The 23,238-nt window shown below is 37.1% G+C and overlaps 1 long non-coding RNA gene and 1 other non-coding gene across 2 annotated transcripts in view; both read left to right on the top strand.

The window, feature by feature from the left end:
• LOC101177150 overlaps positions 1-23,238 on the top strand; it is a 534,278-nt gene that overhangs the window by 298,422 nt on the left and 212,618 nt on the right. Inside the window, exon 2 of the long non-coding RNA XR_179510.2 lies at positions 12,141-12,174. This is a non-coding gene — a long non-coding RNA (uncharacterized LOC101177150). The remainder of the gene's footprint in view (positions 1-12,140; positions 12,175-23,238) is intronic.
• On the top strand, positions 128-232 carry LOC115830778. The gene has a single exon (XR_004026317.1). It is a non-coding gene; the product is annotated as a U6 spliceosomal RNA (small nuclear RNA).

Genomic DNA, 23,238 nt, shown 5'->3' with positions numbered 1-23,238 from the left:
AAGCATAAAAACGTACAAGAAGAGAATGAATACCCAAATAGTCCTTATCCTTATTGAATCTCACATCATTTAAGTTATTCTGTTAATTCATTCACCCTAGTATACTCAGAATTTAAATCTTATTCATGTGCCTGCTTTGCAGCACGCATGCTAAAATTGAAATGATACAAAGAAGATAGCATGGCTCCTGCACAAGGATAACACAGAAATTCATCAAGCATTCCTTATTTTTACAAAGGGAAGCCTGTCAGGTGAATAGTGGACCCTTCGACAGAAACCTTACAAGCCAGAAGAGATTGAAGGCCTATTTTCAGCATCCTTAAAGAAAAGAAATTCCAACCAAGAATTTCATATCCCACCAAATTAAGCTTCATAAGAGAAGGATAAATAAAATTATTTTCAGAGAAGACAATGCTAAATGAGTTAGTTACCATTAGTCCTGCCTTACAGAATGTCTTTAAGTGAGTGCTGAACATGGAACCAAGAGATCAATACCTGCTACCAGTGGCAAGTTGGATAAAGAAGCAAGACCAAACTGTCTGCTGTCTTCAAGAGATCTACCTCACATGCAATGACACACACAAGATCAAAGTAAATGGATGGAGAAAGATCTATAGGCAAACAGGAAATAAAAAAAAAAGCAGAGGTTGCTATTCTTATATCAGACAAAACAGACAATGATCAAAAAAGACAAAGAAGGACATTGCAAAGTGATAAAGGATACAATTCAATAAGAAGACATAACTATCCTAAATATACATATGCATCTAACATTGGAGCACCCAGATTCATAAAATAAATTCTAGAGATCTATGAAGAGACTTAGATAAACACACAATAATAGTGGGAGATTTCAACACCACACTGATAGCATTAGACAGATCATTGAGGCAGAAAACTAACAGAGATATTCTGAACCTAAAACCCACAGTTGTCCAAATAGACCTAATAGCCATTTAGAAGACACTCCAGCCAACAACAGAATATACATTCTTCTCATCTGCATACAGCACATACTGTAAGATCGACCACATGCTAAGCCATAAAGTACCAACAAATTCAAAAAGACCAAAGCTGTACCAACCACACTCTCAGGCCACAGCTCAATAAAGATAGAATTCAATACCAAGAAGATATCTCAAAACCATACAATTACATGGAAATTAAACAACCTACTTCTAAATGTCTTTTGGGTAAAGAATAAAATTAAGGCAGATATAAAAAAAAAAAACTCTTTGAAACTGATGAAACAATGTGGTTGGTATGATTTTGATTTTTTTTAATTCATTGAAAGTTGCTTTATGGCAGAGCATGTGGTCAATCTTACAGTATATGTTGTGTGCAGATGAGAAGAATGTATATTCTGCTACTGGGTAGAACATACCAGAATTTCTGGGACACAGGTAAAGCAGTATTAAGAGGAAAATCTATAGTGCTAAATGCTTACATCAAGAAATTAGAGCTCAAATTAGCAACCTAACATTGCACCTAGAGAAACTAGAAAAACAAGAGCAAACCGACCTCAAAGCCAGGAGAAAAAAAGAAATAATTGAAATCCGAGCTGAACTGAACAAAATTCAGATGTAAAAATCCACACAAAAGATCAACAAAACCAAAATTGTTTTTTGAAAGAATAAACAAGATTTATAGACCAATAGGTAGGTTACTAAAAAGAGAAGATCCAACTAAGCACAATCAGAAATGACAAAGGTGACATTACCACCTGACCCCACAGAAATCTAAAAACCTTCAGGGACTATTGTGAACATCTATATGCCTGCAGACTAGAAAACAAAGCAGAAGTGGATAAATTCCTGGAACCATAGAGCCTCCCAGTATTGAACCAGGAAAAAATTGAAATCCTGAACAGACCAATAATGTGTTCTGACATTGAATTAGTAATAAAAAAACTCTACCAATGAAAAAATAAAAAAAACCTCGAGATGACACAGATTCACAGCTAAATTATACCAGACATACAAAGATCTAGTACCAATTCTATGGGAATTATTCCAAAAAAAAAGAGGAGAGGGGTCTCCCCCTAACTCATTCTATGAAGCCAACATCATTCTCATACCATAGCCTTGCAGAAACACAACAAAAAGAAAGCTTCAATATCTGTGATGAACATGAATGCAAAAATCCTCAATGAAATACTAACTAACCATGTCCAGTAGCACATCAAAAAGTTACCATGATGATCAAGTAGGCTTTATTTCTGGGATGCAAGTTGGGTTCAACATACACAAATCAATAAATGTGATTCACCACAAAAACAGAATTAAAAACAAAAACCACATGATCATCTCAATAGATGCAGAAAAGCCTTTTGATAAAACTCAATGTCCCTTCATGTTAAAAACCCTCAACAAACTAGGAATCAAAGAAACATACCTCCAAATAATAAGAACCATCTATGAGAAACCCACAGCCAACATCTTACTGAATAGGCAAAAGCTGGAAGTATTCTCTTTGAGAATGGAAACAAGATAAGGATGCCCACTTTTACCACTGCTATTCAACATAGTACTGGAAGTCCTAGCTACAGCAAGTGGGCAAGAAAAAGAAATAAAAGGCATCTAGATAGGAAGAGAGTAAGTCATACTATCTTCACAGACAATATGATTCTATACCTGGAAAACCCCATAGACTCTGCCAAAAAAAGCTTCTAGAACTGATAAACAACTTTAGAAAAGTTTCAGGATACAAAATCAGTGTACAAAAATCAGTCGCATTTGTATACACCAATAAAGTACAAGCTGATAGCCAAATCAAGAACACAGTCCCATTTACAATAGCTGCAAAAAGAATAAAATACCTGGCAATACAGCTAACCAAGGAAGTGAAAGATATCTACAACAATTTATAAACCACAGCTGAAAGAAATCAGAAATTACACAAACAAATGGAAAAACATTCCATGCTCATGGATAGGAAGAGTCAATATTATTAAAATGGCTACACTTCCCAAAGCAATTCACAGATTCAATGCTATTTCTATCAAACTGCCAAGGACATTTTTCACAGAATTAGAAAAAACTATTCTAAAATTCATATGGAATCAAAAAAGAGCCCAAATAGCCAAAGCAATCCTAAGCAAAAAACAAAAACAAAGCAGGTGGTATCACATTACCTGATTTCAAACTATACTACAAGGCTATGGTAACCAAAACAGCATGGCACTGGTACAGAAACAGGCACATAGACCAATGGAACATAACAGAGAACACAGAAATAAAGCTGCACACCTACAGCCATTTAATCTTTGACAAAGTTGACAAAAATCAGTAATGGGAAAGGGGACTCTCTATTCAATAAGTGGTGCTGGGATAACTGGCTAGCCATATGTAGAAGATTGAAACTGGACCCATTTCTTTCACCATATACAAAAATCAACTTAAGATAGATTAAAGACTGCAACGTAAAACCTAAAACTATAAAAACCCTAGAAGAAAACCTAGGAAATACTATTCTGGACATTGGCTTTGGCATAGAATTTATGGTTAAGTCCCCAAAAACAATTGCAACAAAACCAAAAATTGACAAATAGGACGTAAACTAAAGAGCTTCTGCACAGCAAAAGAAACTATCAACCCAGTAAACAGACAACCTGCAGAATGAGAGAAAATATTCACAAACTGCGCATCCAACAAACATCTAATATACCGAATCTATAAGGAACTTAAATGATTCGAGAAGCAAAAAACAACCCACCACATTTAAAAAAGGGCAAAGGACGTGAATAGGCACTTCTCAAAAGAAGACATACACACAACGAACAAGCATGCGAAAAAATCCCCCACATCACTAATCACTAAAGAAATGCAAATCAAAACCACAATGAGAGATCATCTTACACCAGTCAGAATGGCTATTTTTACAAAGTCAAAAAATAACAGATACTAGTGAGGCTGTGGAGAAAAGGGAACACTTATACACTGCTGGTAGGAATGGAATGTAAATTAGTTCAGCCACTGTTGAAGGCAGTTTGGAGATTTTTCAAAGAACTGGAAACAGAACTACCATTAGACCCAGCAATCCCATTACTGGGTGTATACCAGAAAGAATATAAATCATTCTACCATGAAGATACACGCATGCATATGTTCATCATAGCACAGTGAATACATAGCACATATTCACAATAGCAAAGACATGGAATTAACCTAGATGCCTATCAACAGTGGACTGGATGAAGAACATGTCGTACATATACAACATGGAATACTACACAGCTGTTAAAAAGAATGAGATCATGTCCTCTGCAGCAACATGGATGCAGGTGGAAGGCATTTTCCTAAGCAAATTAATGCAGGAACAGAAAACCAAATACTGAATATTTTCACTTGTTAGTGGGAGCTAAATTTAATACCCATGGACACAAAGATGGAAACAATAGGCACTTGAGGTGGGAGGGTGAGAAGAAGTTATGGGTTTAAAAACTATCAGGTACTATGCTCACCACCTGTGTGACAGGATTATTTGTACACCAAACCTTAGTGACATGCAGTTCACCCATGTAACAAACAAACCTGTACATGTACCCTCTGGACCTAAAAGTCAAAAATCAATCAATCAATCAATCTTACTTATGGGAAGTTGGCATCCCCTATGAATTCTTATTTTTTGAAAGTTTTACAATGTATTTTACATCCTACTATCTAAATTCTTATGTATGTGTCCATAACCCTGGGGATACAAATTGTTGAAGCTCGCTCAAATCATTTACAAATAACTCTATTCACATCAAGTTACACTATTTAGACATTAAGTACCTTGATTATTACTTAAAATTACATGTAATTTCTTCATCTCCTCCTTCTTTCTTTCCTTTCCTCTCACTTTTTTCCTTCCCCTACCTTCCTCCCTCCCTCCCCATCCCTAAAATATTTATTTAGCACTTCCAGTGTCAAAGTGCCAGACTTCAGAAATATAATTGTGAGCAAAGTCAACGAGGAACCTGACCTCAGAGAGCACAGCACCTACCTATAAAGAGAGGCATTAAGCATGCAAATATAATAAAGGGTGATCAATGTTACAAGAAGGAAATACTAAAATGGGTAAACTTTTCAGTGGGGATATTACAGTTTGTGATTTTTAAAATATAATAGTTCCAAAGTGATTTTAGCAGAATGCCTAAAGTAGCAGTGACTAATAATATGTTTACATTTTGTCTTTCTTCTTTGGACCTCTGACACCATTATCATGTTCTGTCTGCTTTTTGTTCTCCCCTCCTTTCCCTCTCTAGCAACACAATTCTGTTATTGTTCACCTGCATAAAACCTGCAGTTGCTTCTTTTCAACATTTCAGAATCACCACTTACATTTTGTCACATAGAGTCCTTTTTGTAAAAAGCAGTTATAAATTATAGTGAAGGGCAAATATTCATATCTTGAAAAATTCCAAAACTCCATATCCTAATACCCTTAACCTTTTCTTTCTCCATCATGATTTTTATGTAAAATGTGAGGATGTGGTTATTAATTTATGTGAGCTGATATATATCTATGTTGCTCCTGGGGGAAGAAAGGTGTTATGTATATTAACAGTGTATAGTAGCACATGAAATTTTTACTTGACCTCAGAAGTCACTATTTTGATTCTACCTCTTTTCTGTCTCCCACTTGGTAGTGGACAACATCGTTTCTACAGGTAAACTGATAATCGGTTATTAGTTTGTTTCTCTTAAAAAGAGCTATGGGTTCTAAATTGGGTTCACAGACGCTCATGGACACAGCAGCAAATCATTCAGGGAAAATTGGTGCCTGACCCCTTCATGTTGTACAAGATCAGATCGCCATTGGCTTCAAACTTAACCTTATGTTTGCACTTGGGATTCCTGCCTTCCTCTGAATATTCTCAAGGCCTTCTCATTGGCAGGTCTATTAAGGGCTCAGTGGCCTGCCCACCATGCCTCAACTCATCTGCATTCTGATTCCTCCTTGCATTCGCCAACTTGGTTTGTCCGTGGTCTCTGACACCGAGCATATGCCACTGTCACTGAAAAGAGGCTGCCTTCCTCCCCTTGCTGCACACAGATTTAGCACATGGGACCTTCTCTCTCGTTTAATTACTCATTTAATTAAGTAAGTAACTCTTCACCTGCTTCAGATCTGCAGAAAAGAACATCTGAGAGTGAAACTTACAGTCCAAACTGCACTTCCATCGGGAAGAAGAGTTTGATGTTGGAAAGCAAACTTTATTTTGGCAATTATTTAATCAGCCACGTGATTCTAAATTATTTCATCTTCCTTTCCCTTTGCTTGTTGGTTAGTTCAAGGCTCTGCACAACAATTTTACACATGGTTATCTCTTTACATCTTGGCAATGTGTATAGGTTGGAATAACATGTGGTTCAGGTGGGATTTCCTGTTTTCTTATATATTTAGCTAGGCAAGGCCTCAAGTAAGAAATCAGTGCCACTATTCTGCATGAGAATGTTTACATAAATAATGGTTCATATTCTCATATGCAGCAGGCTAGTTTGTTCTTGATGCTCCTTGAAAGTCCTTTTTTCTTTTTAACCTGGTCACAGTCAACTTAAGCTGACCTGGCAAGTGCTCAGATTGCTTGTACAAGAATTACAAATTATTAGTGTCATTGATTCTTCCACTGTACAAATGGCTGCTGTGTTTGAGAAGCAAGCAGGCAGCACTTAGATGCAGCCAGCCTTTCTAAATGTCCTTTAATGAAGAGACCATGTTCATTTGCTTTCAAGATCAGAATGTTCTTTCTGGGTTTTCTTAACTCATTTTACCTTTGCCCTTAAATTTCCTACTCAGTGGATAAGTAATTGCCAAAGAAGAGCTGTCTCAGAAAAGGCTTTGTGTGCTGATCCCAGCCACTGGTCCCCAGGAGCTTTACTAAGACAGGCATTTCTTTTATTATTATTATTATTATACTTTAAGTTTTAGGGTACATGTGCACAATGTGCAGGTTTGTTACGTATGTATACATGTGCCATGTTGGTGTGCTGCACCCATTAACTCGTCATTTAGCATTAGGTATATCTCCTAATGCTATCCCTCCCCCCTCCCCCCACCCCACAACAGTCCCCAGAGTATGATGTTCCCCTTCCTGTGTCCATGTGTTCTCATTGTTCAATTCCCACCTATGAGTGAGAACATGTGGTGTTTGGTTTTTTGTCCTTGTGATAGTTTACTGAGAATGATGATTTCCAGTTTCATCCATATCCCCACAAAGGACATGAACTCATCATTTTTTATGGCTGCATAGTATTCCATGGTGTATATGTGCCACATTTTCTTAATCCAGTCTATTGTTGTTGGACATTTGGGTTGGTTCCAAGTCTTTGCTATTGTGAATAGTGCTGCAATAAACATACATATGCATGTGTCTTTATAGCAGCATGATTTATAGTCCTTTGGGTATATACCCAGTAATGGGATGACTGGGTCAAATGGTATTTCTAGTTCTAGATGGCCACACTGACTTCCACAATGGTTGAGTCATAGGAGGGAGATTAGCTCTTCTGGACTTCAGCTGGGGTTTTCCTTATGACCACGTGGCAATAAGACCCAGTGACAATCACTCCCTACTGGAATTTGTATGCATTGCCTTCAGTTCTTCCAGCTGCTTTCATCTACCAAACTCAGGATCCCCTCACCACTTTTCTCTTTGGTAGATATAAGAGATTATTTGGAAGAACTAGTGAAGTTACCTGAATTTTTTACCTTCTATGCAAAATGAATTTTAGGAGTGGAAACCAGATGTTTATGTAATCAATGGTGGTTTATGTAGCCAGCCCAGTTGAGTCGGGGATATCATGGCTTTGGAAATGTATCCTGAGATACATTATCTGCTTAATAATTTTGACTGAGTATGGTCTAGAGAAAAGGCAGAGTTGTAAAAATGAGTGGTCTTTCAAGAAAGAAGTCAGAATCATGCATTAAGAAATGCCAGATATATCATGGTTACTCTTCTCTCACTATTTCTAGTTGCTATAAAAGTATTGCCAAGATTGGCCGGGCGTGGTGGCTCACACCTGTAATCCCAGCACTTTGGGAGGTCAAGGTTGGTGGATCATTTGGGGTCAGGAGTTCGAGACCAGCTTGACCTACGTAGTGAAACCCCGTCTCTACTAAAATACAAAAATTAGCTGGGTATGGTGGCAGGCGCCTGTAATCCCAGGTACTTGGGAGGCTGAGGCAGGAGAATCTCTTGAACCCAGGAGGCGGAGTTGCAGTGAGCCTAGATGGCGCCACTACACTCCAGCCTGGGCGATAAGGCAAGACTCCCTCTCAAAAAAAAAAAAAAAAAAAAAAAAAAGTATGGCAAAGATTTAGGAATATTCTGAGGTGAATAACAACTTGCTGCTTAGGAAACTGTCTGAGTTTCTTCTCTAAGATGGGTAGAGTATGCTGACACGGTGAGGATAAGAGATTTCCTTTAAAACACAAGTCCCTTATTTCGAGTCAGTGTGCTCTTGATTTCCTTGCTGGCAGATTGTGCAATGTGAGGTTTGTGACTTTACTTTTCTGTTCCTTATTTCCTTTTTGTATAAAATGGGCAAAACAATCCCTGCATCTGTGACAAAGTAAAATGATTGCAGTATTACATTTTTTAAAAACGTAACCCCAAAATTTTGCCAAAATAATTTTCTTCAATTAAAATGAACGGTAGCACAATAATTGTAGGATACTCAAGTAGTTATTTAATTCTCTAGTGGAGTGCATTTTATTACAAATGCCTAATCAAACAAGGATTTAAAATAAAATTCCACTTATTTTAATAATGACTGTATTTAAAGTTCCCCATCACTAATACATTGGGATTTTGTGTGCATGTGTGATCTGGAATCTCTCAGCTAAGGGCTGGGAAATGTTGTTAGTGATTAAGTGAAAATGAATCTCATTTTGGGAATGAAGGAAATAAATATGTTTGAGAATAACTTTAACATTCATGCATGGGTTTGGGGCAGGACTGTCTTAATGTCGTAATCCTTTAAAAAGGTTCTAACTGAAGTAGATAACTAATTTGTTCGCAGAAAGCTTTCTCAGATTACTCTCTTTGCATGTAGGATGGTTCCTACCCCACTGGAGGACTTCATTGTTCAACACACTCATCATCCATCCAGGACTGAGTGGAGTGGAATGAAGGAAGGTTAATGGGAGAGCTTTGTGTTTTCAGACAGTTCCTATGCTTCTAGGAAAGTTAATTAGGAAGTGAAACCTTAAGCAGTTGACAATGTGCATTGTTGGCTACTAGGGCATGGTGACAAATAGCCCTGAAAGGTCTTCACTTTCTTTTGTAAACAGAAAGGTAAGGAATTTGCACAAAAATGCACTGGTGAAGATCTGCTTTTCATCAAGGTCAAACCACGCAGTAAACAACAGAAATAACTTGTTGTAATAAAGTGTGGTGTTGAAACGTTTATCAGCAAGTCCTTTCGACTGGCTTCAAAAGGTATATTTGAATAAGAGAAACCTTTGCCCAGAAGAACACAATCTGAAATTTAGTTCTAACATTTTCTTTATGTCAAGGTCAAGAAACTTAACGGAAAAGTTTGACTTTCATGTAATCATGAATTTATCTCTCATTAGGTTGAGATATTATGACTAACTATTCATTTGATATTTGGGGTAGATACAGTTGATGAAGATGAGAGAACTCTGAAAAACACTTGATCTGAAATGGCCTAATTAATTCTATTTTTCTAAAGAAAGGTCTGCTTTCTACCTTTTTCTCTGGATGGGTGTGTACTGAGTTCCATAGGAAGAACCTTTCAAAATGTAAAAATGTATTGTTGTGATGAGAAAATATAACAAGAACCAGGCTGATCTGATAGAAAGTGTAGGTAAATCTGGGAGGCAGGTCTGAGCCTGGCCTAAGGATAGTGGTAAAGTGTTTGAGATGTAAAACTCAAAGAAGTGGGACTGGGCAGTCCAAGCAGATAAATTTGAAATGAAAGACAAAGAGAAGGGAATAACTGACATTAACACAGTAGTTTCCAGGGTGGGGATGTATCCTGAGGGCTGGCGACAATTACAGAGAAGCAAATATAATATTTTTTACATCCAACAGGATTTGTTCAAGACTCAATTCCACTTTTCCAAGTAAAGAGAAGAACTTTCTAGGAAGGCTCTGCAATTCTGTCTGTAGAATGTTCTGAGATGTTGGAAATGAACTTCTGTGCTGCCTGAAGACTGTGGTCATTAATGACATGTGGCTACTGAATACTTGAAATGTGGATAGTGTGTTTGGATAACAATTCTAAATTTTATTTAATTTTAATTAATTTTAACTTTAATAGCCATATGTGGTTAGTGGCAGTTATTTTAGATAGCATAGCTAGGCTTTACCTCTTCAGATACGTCATGATTAAGTGATGGGCTTTGTCCGAGGTAAGAAAGAATAGTTTTGAGAAAATTTGAGGATTCTTTTAAGAGAGGACTTCTCATCCTAAGTCTATGACTGTACTAAGCCCCTCAGTTTGCACTAATGCAAATATTTCCCAGTTGTAAATATTTCATGCTTTGTCTCCCCCTTGTGTACTCAGGACTGATGGGTAGATCAAACCCACCCTTGCCTAATCTGGCTATATTGGCCGAAGGAAGAGAAAGGGGGAAGTTCTAGCAGAGAATTAAAGAACATGCTTTTTAAACTTAATTAGATGAACTATCTGAGTTTTCTCCTACTTTGGCCTTTGAATGACTACTGAATTGCCCAGATTTCACAAAGAGTAGAATTTGTTGAATATAATAAATACATTTTTTTTGCTATCAGTTTGTGAGGAATTTGTTACAATATGTTATAATGGTTGATGTTAATCATGAATTAATTTTTGTTGTTGACAGAATGTTCTTTAGTCACCGGACAATCCAAGTAACAGTGTTTCTGTCCAAAAATATTGCCATAAAAAAGGAATCAAATAATGGCATTTGCAGCAACTTGGATGGAGTTGGAGATCATCCTTTCTTTCCTTTCTTTTCCTTCCTTTCTTTCTCTATCTCTCTCTCTCTCTCCCCTTCCTTCCCTCCCTTCCTCCCTTCCTCCCTTCTTTCTTCCCTTTTCTTCCCTTTTTTCTTCCCTTTTCTTTTCTTTTCTTCTCTTTTTTTGATGGAGTCTTGCTCTGTTGCCTAGGCTGGAGCACAATGGCACGATCTTGTCTCACTGCAACCTCAGCCTCCCAGGTTCAAGTGATTCTCCTGCCTCAGCCTCCTGAGTAGCTGGGATTACAGGTGCATGCCACCACGCCTGGCTAATTTTTGTATTTTTAGTAGACGCAGGGTTTCACCATGTTGGCCAGGCTGGTCTCGAACTCCTGACCTCAGGTGATCCGCCCACCTCGGCCTCCCAAAGTGCTGGGATTATAGGTGTGAGCCACCGCGACTGGCCCAGGAGAACATTTTTCGAAGTGAAGTAACCCAGGAATGGAAAACCAAATATTGTATTTTTTTATTATACTTTTAAGTTTTAGGGTACATGTGCACAACGTGCTGGTTTGTTACATATGTATACATGTGCCATGTTGGTGGTATTTCTTACTTATAAGTGGGAGCTAAGCTATGAGGATGCAAAGGCATAAGAATGAGATAATGGACTCTGGGGATTCAGGGGGAAGGATGGGAGTGGGGTGAGGGATAAAATACTAGACATTGGGTATAGCGTACACTGCTTGAGTGATGGGTGCACCAAAATCTTAGAAATCAACACTAAATAACTTATCAATGTAACAAAAATCCACCTGTTTCCTAAAAATATGGAGACAAAATATATACATATATTTATTCTCAAGTTGATATCCCTAGATAAAGCAAAATGTTAGTAAAGAAGCAACACATGTAAAAGGACCACAGAGGAACAAAAGGGAAATATGTTTGGACTAAAGCCTTGGTATAAGTATGAATAGCATCTAGAGATGATCTCTAAGTATTTGTTGGCAGGATGTTGTATGATGAGACTTAGAATAATTAAATTGCCATCCATTTGGAACCCAATCAAATGCTGACCTAGGATGAGGTAATTATTTTTAGTTGGTAACTAGATACTCAAAAGGTTTTTCATATCATCTGTGTAGTTCAGTCCACCTTGACAAGATCAACCAATCAATCAATTCAAGCAATTAGCCATCCATTCCTTCATCTCATTACTGGTCTTTTCTTGTTTTCCTTTTCAGCAACAATGACCATGAGGGATTCAAGGATTATGCAGTAAGGTAAATCTTAGTTTCCATTTTACCACTTTTTAAAGCACCAACCACTTATGAGAGCTCAACTATTTTTATAATGAATTTCTAATTTATGATTATAATCCTTGCTGTCATTTTATGAAACACAATGTTATTGAAAACAAGAAGAGTTGTTCTGCCCTTACTATCTTGTCCCTGGTGCATTTTTAGCCCTTCTCATCCTTGTTACTCTCTTCATACTTTTTATTATCTGCTTCTTGCTCTATGAAGGCAGGTATTATGTCTGACTTATTCAGTGTAGTGTCCTCACTAGCCAGACCATGACTGAAAAACAATAGTTGCCAAATAGATGTTTATTAAATCTTGTTTCTGAAGCATAAATATCTTCCTGTTTTCCTGTAATCTTTTGGAACTGTTGTGTTGTGTATGTATTTCTAGAAATCTGGGTGTAGATACATTCATAAGTAGACATGGATCAATCACACATGTATATTTTATTTTTATTCTTTCTAACTTTTATTTTGGGTTGGGGGTGCATGTGCAGATTTGTTACATGGGTAGATTGTGTGTTTTGGGGATTTGATGTACAGATTATTTCATCACCCAGGTAATAAGCATAGTACCCAATAGGTAGTTTTTCAATTCTCATCCTCCTCCCATCTTCCTCTCTCAAGTAGGCCCTGGTGTCTATTGTTCTCTTCGTATCCATGTGTATTCAATGTTTAACTCCATAAGTGAGAACATGCAGTATTTGGTTTTCTGTTCATGTGTCAATTCACTTAGGATAATGGCCTTCAGTTCCATCCATGGTATTCCAAAGAACATGATCTCATTCTTTGTAATGGCTGTGTGGTATTCCATGGTGTATATATGCCACATTTTCTTTATCAGTCCACCATTGATGGACATTTAGGTTGATTCCATGTCTTTGCTATTGTGAATAGTGCCGCAGTGAACATATGCATGCACATATCTTTATGTTGGAATGATTTCTATTTCTTTAGATATATATGCAGTAATGGGATTGTTGGGTTGAATGGTAGTTCTGTTTTCAGTTGTTTGAAAAATCTCCAAACTCCCTTCAACAATGATTGAATGAATTTACATTCCCACCAGCAGTGAATACATGTTCCCTTTTCTCCTCAACCTTGCCAGCACTTGTTGCTTTTTGACTTTTTAACAACAGCCATTCTGATTGGTGTGAGACAATATCTCATTGTGGTCTTGATTTGCATTTCTTTCGTGATTAGTAATGTGGAGCATTTTTCCACATGCTCATTGGCTATGTGTATGCCTTCTTTTGAGAAGTGTCTGTTCATGATCTTTGACCATTTTTTTTAACGGGGTTGCTTGTTTTCTGTTTGTTGGTTTGTTGAAATTCTTTATAGATTCTGGATATTATACCTCTTGATACATAGTTTGCAAATATTTTCTCCCGTTCTGGAGGTTGTCTGTTTACTGTGTTGATAATTTCTTTTACTGTGCAGAAGTGCTTTAGCTTGATTAGGTCCCATTTGTCAATTTTTTGTTGTTGTTGTTGCAATTGCTTCGTCATGAAATCTTTGCCAGGGCCTATGACCAGAATGGTATTTCCCCAGATTTTATATTTTATATAAGTTCTTGATGAAGCATTGTTAAGCATTTTATACAATGAACTTGAGAGAGTGTCTGGGGTTCTGAAAAAGCATCTTCGACTACTTCACACAGAATTTTTACAAAATATGACATTCTATATTTTTTATGGGATAATTGTGTCCCTGCTATCTAAGAGTCTCTGGATTATTTATATTTTTCTAATTTCCATTGAAATTTTGGGGCTCAAAGAAAGGAGGCAAGCTGAACTTGTTACATTAACTAACTAATGAATCAGTTAACCAACAGGCCTTGACTTCCTCCTATGTGAAAGTGATTTGTTGAAGTGATTAGACATTGGTGTGCCTGCCTTTGAACTGAAGGCCGTGTTACTGTAGAAGTGTAAATCCCTGTGCCTCCTTTTTCAACACACCTGTTTGGTTTAAAAACAAATATAAGATCTACATTCTATAGAGAACAGAAATTTTCTATACTTTTAATGGCTTCCAAAATGTCTGGATAATTTCAAAGTATTAGTGAATATCATGAAAGAGAATAGGAAGTGGAAAAAAAAAAGTGAGAAAATGAAACTTTTACTGCTTAAAAAATAGTGGCAAGTTCCCTGAAGTGGTAAATGGACCATCTGTGTGCTCTGGCACCAGAAAATATATAATTTCTTTAAAAGTACCAGTACATAGCTGTCCTTTTGAATGTATATCTGAAATAATATATGTATTGTATATGAAAATAAAGCAGGGAGACAGAGTATACTTTTAAAGCACAGGGTGCATATTTACTTCAAAGCTATTGTCAACAAGAATACAATTTATTAATTTAGGTAAATATAAAGAGTCAGGCTTTTTTGTTTTTGTTTTTTGGGTTTTTTTTTTTTTTTTCTTCTTCTTCAATAAGGAGGGTAAGTAGATCACACCTCGAAAATCTGTCTGCTCCCGTTTGGAAAAGGATTGCCTTGAATCCTGAACACCTTATTGGAAATACTACAGACATTGCAGTTGGAAAAGGGTAACTTCAGTTCTGACGGAACCCGCCAACTCTCCCAGTAGTCATAGGACTTGCAGGTTTGGGAACACCCAAATCCTACCAATAGCTTTTATAGTTGTTCAGCATTAAACTCAGAGTCAAGGGAAAGAATTTATTATGTCCTTTGTCTCGTTTCAATTTCTTCCTTCTTTTCAGTGCTACTTGACTATGTATGAAGTTTACAGCAACACAGAAATCAGAGATTAAACATCTTGGTAGAATAAATTTAGTGTCCAGCATTGTACTTTTTTCTCTATGAATGCAAATTTCTTGTTCACCTTAAAACTCTCTGTGGGGAGGAAGTGGCAGTTATCAGAGGCGATAACATGGAGACCCAACCAGTAACCTTTTTTTTAAATTTTATTATTATTATACTTTAAGTTTTAGGGTACGTGTGCACAATGTGCAGGTTTGTTACATATGTATCCATGTGCCATATTGGTGTGCTGCACCCATTAACTCGTCATTTAGCATTAGGTATATCTCCTAATGCTATCCCTCACCCCTCCCCCCACCCCACAACATTCCCCGGAGTGTGATGTTCCCCTTCCTGTGTCCATGAGTTCTCATTGTTCAATTCCCACCTATGAGTGAGAACATGCGGTGTTTGGTTTTGTGTCCTTGCGAGAGTTTGCTGAGAATGATGGTTTCCAGCTTCATCCATGTCCCTACAAAGGACATGAACTCATCATTTTTTTTTATTTTAATTTTAATTTAATTTAATTTTATTTTTTTATTATTATTATACTTTAAGTTTTAGGGTACATGTGCACAATGTGCAGGTTTGTTATATATGTATCCATGTGCCATGTTGATTTCCTGCACCCATTAACTCGTCATTGAGCATTAGGTATATCTCCTAATGCTGTCCCTACCCCCTCCCCCAACCCCACAACAGTCCCCAGAGTGTGATGTTCCCCTTCTTGTGTCCATGAGTTCTCATTGTTCAATTCCCACCTATGAGTGAGAACATGCGGTGTTTGGTTTTTTGTCCTTGCGATAGTTTACTGAGAATGATGTTTTCCAGTTTCATCCATGTCCCTACAAAGGACATGAACTCATCATTTTTTATGGCTGCATAGTATTCCATGGTGTATATGTGCCACATTTTCTTAATCCAGTCTATCGTTGTTGGACATCTGGGTCGGTTCCAAGTCTTTGCTATTGTGAATAGTGCCGCAATAAACATACGTGTGCATGTGTCTTTATAGCAGCATGATTTATAGTCCTTTGGGTATATACCCAGTAATGGGATGACTGGGTCAAATGGTATTTCTAGTTCTAGATCCCTGAGGAATCGCCACACTGACTTCCACAATGGTTGAACTAGTTTACAGTCCCACCAACAGTGTAAAAGTGTTCCTATTTCTCCACATCCTCTCCAGCACCTGTTGTTTCCTGATTTTTTAATAATGGCCATTCTAACTGGTGTGAGATGGTATCTCACTGTGGTTTTGATTTGCATTTCTCTGATGGCCAGTGATGATGAGCATTTTTTCATGTGTTTTTTGGCTGCATAAATGTCTTCTTTTGAGAAGTGTCTGTTCATGTCCTTCGCCCACTTTTTGATGGGGTTGTTTGTTGCACAAGTTTCTAGAATTTCTTTTTTTTTAAATCTTTAATAATAATCTTTTATGTATTTATTTATTTTTATTAAAAAATTTTTACATTTTTTATTTCGATAGGTTTTTGGGGAGCAGGTGGTGTTTGGTTACATGAGTCAGTTCTTTAGTGGGGATTTATGAGATTTTGGTGCACCCATCACCCAAGCAGTATACAATGAACCCAATTTGTAGCTTTTTATCCCTCACCCCCTTCCTGCCCTTTTCCCCTCCAGTGCCCAAAGTCCATTGTATCATTCTTATGCCTTTACATTCTCATAGCTTAGCTCCCACTTATGAGTGAGAACATATGAAGTTTGGTTGTCCATTCCTGAGTTACCGCAGTTAGGATAATAGTCTCTAATCCCATCCGCATTGCTGTGAATGCCATTAATTCATTCCTATTTATGGCGGAGAAGTATTCCATCATATATATGTGTGTATATGTATTATACACATATATATCATATATATACATGTATATATATACACATATATGTATATATGGATAATATGTATATCCATATATGTGTATATATGGATACAGAAACTGTGATATATATGTATGTTTGATATATATGTGTATTATATATGTATATTATATGTATATTATATATGTATATATAAGACATATATATATCTCATATATACATATATACATATATACGTGTGTGTGTGTGTGTGTGTATATATATCTCACAGTTTATCCACTTGTTGATTGATGGGCATTTGGGCTGGTTCCATATTTTTGCAATTGTGAATTATGCTGCTATAAACACGCGTGTGCAAGTATCTTTTTCATATAATGACTTCTTTTCCTCTGGGTAGATACCCAGTACTAGGATCGCTGGATCAAATGGTAGCTCTACTTTTAGTTCTTTAAGGAATCTTTACACTGTTTTCCATAGTGATTGTACTAGTTTACATTCCCACCAACAGTGTGGAAGTGTTCCCTTTTCACCACATCCACGTCAACATTTATTATTTTTGAGTTTTCAATTACGGCCTTTCTTGAGGGAGTAAGGTGGTATGGCATTGTGGTTTCGATTTGCATTTCCCTGATCATTAGTGATGTTAAGCATTTTTTCATATGTTTTTTGTCCATTTGTATATCTTCTTTTGAAAATCATCAAAAACAAAGGTAAATACGTAGGACTTAATTAAACTAAAGAGCTTCTGTACAGCAAAAGGAACAGTCAGCAGAGTAAACAGACAACCCACAGAATGGGAGAAAATCTTCACAATCAACAGAATTGGTTTTTTTCCACCGTTCCTCTTCAGGAAGCCCTCTCCAGATGAAGGTCGGCATTGCATTTCTGCCAAGCTGGTCTCCTTTCAGTTTTTGGCAAGGGTCAGGGTCTTTTGCACCTCTGCACCTTCTCATTTGCTGTTCCCTGAGCCTGGAACACTCTCCGCTGGGTAAATTTCTACGTATCCCTCAGATCTCAGCTTAAATATTTCCCCTTCACAGGAGTTGTTTGTCCTTTGACTTAATTTACGTTGTGTGTATTTTGCCTCTAAAAGAGATTTGTAAAAGTTAGAATTTTGAAGTTGAACCAAAGAGAAATTGTTGTCATTTGTGACCAACCCAAAATTTATTTATTGTTGATTTTTTTAAAAAATCATCTCTGTTTCTGAATGGCATTAACGACACTATAATTTTTTTCTCTTTTTCCATAATGATTCTTCTTTTTCTCTGGTATTGAGTTTCTTCTCTTTACATTGTGGTGATTTCTTTTTCACTTTTCCTTCCCCTAAGTTTTCATAATTTTAGCTTGATTGCCTTACAGATTATCACTTAACTCTATTTTTTTCTCCCCTCATCTTTATTGCAAATATCACATATACTAAAAAGTGCATGAAATTTACAGATACCATTTAAAAACTCATTATAGAACAAACATCTGTGTAACTGCTAGTCACTTCTTGAAGTAACCATTATCCTGACTTAAAGATTTCTTTGCTTTCTTTACTATTTATTTGTGTATACTTAAATGATATAGTTTAGTTTTACCTATTCTTGAAATTTACATGCACAGAAAAATGCTGTATATATTTTTTGTGGCTTGTTTTTATTCAATATTAAAGACCAGTTATCGAATGCATTTGCAGATTATTTCTAAAATTTGTTTATCCGTTTACTATTAATGGAATACAATTTGGGTTGCTTCTAGATGTATATTTTCAGGTATGTATCCTGGTGTACATGTGCATGAGTCCCTCTTGGATATATAGGCTTAATTTTGTTGGATCATTGGGCATTTATGCCTTTATTTTTACTAGATAATGGCAAACTCTTTTACAAAGTCGTTGTATCAATGAACACTTCTACCAGCGGTGAGTTCCCATTGCTCAGCATTTTTGCCAATGTTTGATATTATTCGACTTTTATATATTTTTATCCTTTTAATGTGTGTGTTACTGATAACTAAGTAGGTTTCATGTCTTTCTATATGTTTATGTGCCATTTAGATGCCTTCTTTTGGTTAGCTGTTTGTCCATTTTCCCTTGGGTACCTGCTTTTTTTCTATTGATTTGTGTGAGATTTGTATATTATAGAGCTTTGGGAGTGAGGAGGGCTCTGCTCCATGCAGTCATTCAGAAACCCAGGCTCTTCCAGTCAGTAGTTCTATTACCTCCTGGAACCTTGGAATCCTTCACCAGATCCTCCACATTGGGCCAGCATCTGAGGAGAGACATAACATAAGATGAGGAGGATCATGTGGAAAGTTTTACAGGAGTCAGGCCTGTGTATCAGTGCTGTGTATCGGTCACTTCCGCCTAAATTCCAATGGCCGAATGCCAATTATATGGTCCCGGGGAAATACAAGTGAGGTTCAGAAATATGCTCAGAGTGCTCATGATAAAAAGGATATTGGTTTGGTGAACCCAAAGCACTGTCTCTGCCATATATCCCATGATCATGATGATAGATTATATTCTCATTTATCATTTTCTAAAAGCTTTATAGTTTTTCAGTTTACATTCGAACGTTTAATTTGTAGTTATTTTTGGTGTGAAGTATGCAGCTGATTTCACATGTTAATTAATTTAGATGTCCAATTTTTCTACCATCATCTTTAAAAATCTGTCCTTTCTTGATCCATAATGTGGCATTTATCATTGATCAACAGTCAATATTTGGGTGAGTGTATTTTAAAGTTCTCTATTCTGTTTTGTTACTCTGTGGATCTTCACTGTGTCAATATCACATACATCACATTATATACATATACAATGCCTTTTTAAAAATGAGAAACCAAGGGAAAAGTGTCTGTCTGTAACTGCCTCACTCAGGCCTTAAAGAAGGTATTTAACTGTTGTAGGTCGAATGTCTCTACAATGGAGAGCATAATAGACTACTAAGACCGTTGATGGGTTAGGTTTAATTTATGAAAGGTACTATTTAATATTAAATAAAATTCATACTATTTGGGCCTATAGAGTATTTATATTTAAGTTGATTATATATTTCTTTAAAATGGTAAAGCAATTTAAATGACAGTTTAGTACATTTGACTTATGTCACTTCTTAGTCTCTTTCTGCTGCATTAATGATTGTGTTCTCTTGGGAAAATTAGCAACATGAAGCACTTTCTCTTACAAGAACTTTTGTTTTGTTTATTTTCCTACCCATTTTGTGTCTTTCTCCTTTTTATCCTTGTTTGTTTTCTGGAGGTTTTAATTTCTCTTAATCTGAATAGCATTCATTTATATAGAATGATCTTCAGCCATTTGCTAAAAGCCCCATTCCATTATTTTCTCAGTTGGTTTCCCTTCCTTTTTTTATTTAATGCAAAAGAATGAGTTCTTTTTGCTTTTATATCTTTGAAGAGCCCCTTATGAATCCACAGAATCTATTTCTTGATGCTTGCATTTTTTTCTAGGAAACTATAGCTGATTTCTTCTTTTTGCAGTTCCAACTCTCTTCATAGTCATGCATTTTTATAGCTTCCTCCCCCACTCCAGTGGTTCCCCACCTGTTCACTCATGAGCCATGAGTGGCTCACAAAGCTGTTTCAGGTGGCCCATAAGCCTCCTGTCAGCTCACCGCCCGGCCTTCACAAGCAAAGTGGGTCACCAACGAGGCCTTCTCATGCTTCCTAGCAACTGGTAAGGCCCAAACCCACCTGCTCTGCAGTTTCTCTCCCCACCTGGAAAAAAAAAAAAAACCTTTCATTCAAGTTTATGACTCATAACGTTATAAATGAAGCATATCAGAGTAATTTGAATAATAAAAAATGCCCTACCAACTCGCACCATACCAATAGGAAGTCCACATTTCCTTAAGACTTGCAAACCAAGTATGAACTCAGTCACAAACTCAAAATCTCCTTGCAAAATGTCATGGTTTTATTTATCAAGTAAACTCAGCCTAGATTTAAAAACCTGCCTTGGATCGGTAGTAGAAAACTTGCCAGCTCCAGAAAATTCTCTAACTTCTAGTCTAGCACTTGGTTCCTTAGTAGGGAAAGAGTGGTAATTAGTCAAATGAGTATTCTCCACTCTGTCTGGATTTTTCTCTTTCTCCTGGGTTGGATTGGGGTCCATATCACATATGTCACAGGGTGTTGTGTGGGGAGGTTGGCATGTGTTTCTGATTACCTTCTGTGCTGGTTTGCCTCTTCTGAGATGGAATTCGTCCCTTCAAGCCTTGGGCTGTGCTACCTAAGTCTGCATCACCTAGTGCTGATGTCAGCCATTTCTCCATGGCTCCTAGGGGTTGGCTTCTCTTATTCTGTTCTCTCCTGACTCTGTGCTGCCCTCATACCAGCCATGAGGCCTCTTCTGGACTATCAGTCCCTCAGCCACTTGTGTGCATACTTAGTGGCAGGGTGGAGGGGGAAAGAGTGTAGAGGATGGAGGCCGAAGGCTTTCCGTACAGCACTTTGGTATGCTCAGGATTCTAGGAGTTTTCTTTGAGCTCTGTCTTCTTAGAAATATTCTTCAGTCATTGCTTCTTTACTGTTTTAGGTACCATGTTGGCTTGGTAGTAGAACACTTAATCTTGTCAGTTCCAGAAAATTTACTGACTTTTAGTCTAACATTTTGTTCCTTAGTAGGGAGGGGGTGGTAATTAATTAGCCAAATTAGGATTCTAGAAGAATTCTATGTGGCTTGTAGCCTTTCAGTTTATGCCCCAGCCTTTCAAGGGGCTGCTTGGGAATCTTCTGTTCTGCTTGGGGATCTTCCCTGAGCTTTCTGTTATCGTGCTGCTCCTGAGGGCTGGCTTGGGATCCTGGTGCTGCTGCTCTCTTTCCTCTCTTTGACAGGGGATGGAGCCCTCTTCTTCCTCTGGGTGGGTGATGGTATTACATTACCTTACATTCATCCACTCCATGGTTTAAATCATGTGGGTCCTCCAGAATTTGGTGCTTTATACTGAATCCAACCTCTTGAATTAAAAAAAGAAAACCTTTCTCCTTTAAGTGTCTGACTCTTGCAACTGAAAAGATGTGGCTTTTAAGATTGTTGTCTCTGCTCTAGATTTATACAAAATTGATTTCAGAACTAAACAGCCAAAATGTAATGTTTTATTCTCTTCCCCGAGTCTCTTCCCTAAGGTAAGTGCATGTTTAAAGACCTTACTGCTGCTTCAATTGGGGGTTGGGGATGGAAAGTGAGGAATGGAGCCACTCACATAGGGATTTGACTAAAATATTACTTTTTTGCATCTGTCTTTCTTTATGGAAAGTGTGTGATAATCACAAAATGGTCTATCTCTCTTTCATTTATCATTCTCTCGATAGTGCTACCATATTAGAAAATCCAGTGACTTGTAAGTACATTAAAAGACTAAATAATTGTAATAAGCTATTGCCTATGACAAAGTCAGTTGCCAAGTCCTGTGAATTCTTCCTTCACAAAATCTCAGAGGACTAGACACTTAAAATATAGTCATGACATTCTAAAATATTTAGAAATATATTACTTCATTTGTAATTTTAATTATAATGATACAGGTATTTTAATGGAGGAGATGTGAGAGTATCTTAGACCCATTTTGCACTTCTGACCTATACAGTGGTAAGAAAATAAACTGGAATTGTTTTAAGACACTGTGTTTGTGGTAATTTGTTATAGCAGCCAGGGAAGATGAATACAGGATTCTTAAATCTGATTGGCACAGTCTAGGCTATGTGTCTAAGCTCCAAATAGGAAGACTGGAAAAATGAGTGTGTGTTTTCAGTTTCTCTACTGGGGAAATGGCCTCTGCTGTCACTAAGACTCATGAGAACACAAGAAGTTTGTTCTAATGCTGGTAGCTTACCCCAACCACGCAGACAAATACTATTGACTACAAGAGTTTTTTATACAGTGGTTTCCAAATGTGTTAGATAGCAGGGCCTCTATTTTCTATGTTTTATTGGTGTATCTCCAGAACCTCATCTGGAAAGGCTGCATTAGAAATAATGAGGATAAAGAGGATAGCACAGTGCCCAGTACATAGCACACACTCAAAAAATGGTGGTCTCTTTGTGGTTGCTATTGCTAAGCTACACTAAGCCCTCAACCAACAAGTTTGATTATTGCAGAAAATTACTGTCCTATTAGACTTCTTGTGAAAGGGAAAAAATACTCTGGTGCAAACTTAGGAAGATTGAGGCAGTGGAACCTCAGTAGATGATCAGGAAGTAGATGAGGAGCTAGGCATGAGGAGAGAGAAAGAGTAGCCTGGCAGTGAAGTCCAGTCCTCTGAGATTCTGTGAAGGAAGGATTCACAGGGCTTGGTAACTGAGTTTTTAATAGGGAATGGATTTAAAAAGAGTCAAGGCAGCTGCAAGGTTTGAATCCTAGAGACTATTCAAAAAATAGTGGCACCAAATGGAGACTTAGGAAAAGGAGCTGTTTGGGGCAACTTTTTGGTTTAT

This window comes from Nomascus leucogenys, chromosome 16 (genome assembly GCF_006542625.1).
Source record: "Nomascus leucogenys isolate Asia chromosome 16, Asia_NLE_v1, whole genome shotgun sequence".
NCBI lineage: Eukaryota > Metazoa > Chordata > Mammalia > Primates > Hylobatidae > Nomascus > Nomascus leucogenys.
The sequence above is the reverse complement of the archived record's forward strand: the minus strand, read 5'-3'. Positions and strand labels throughout refer to the sequence as shown.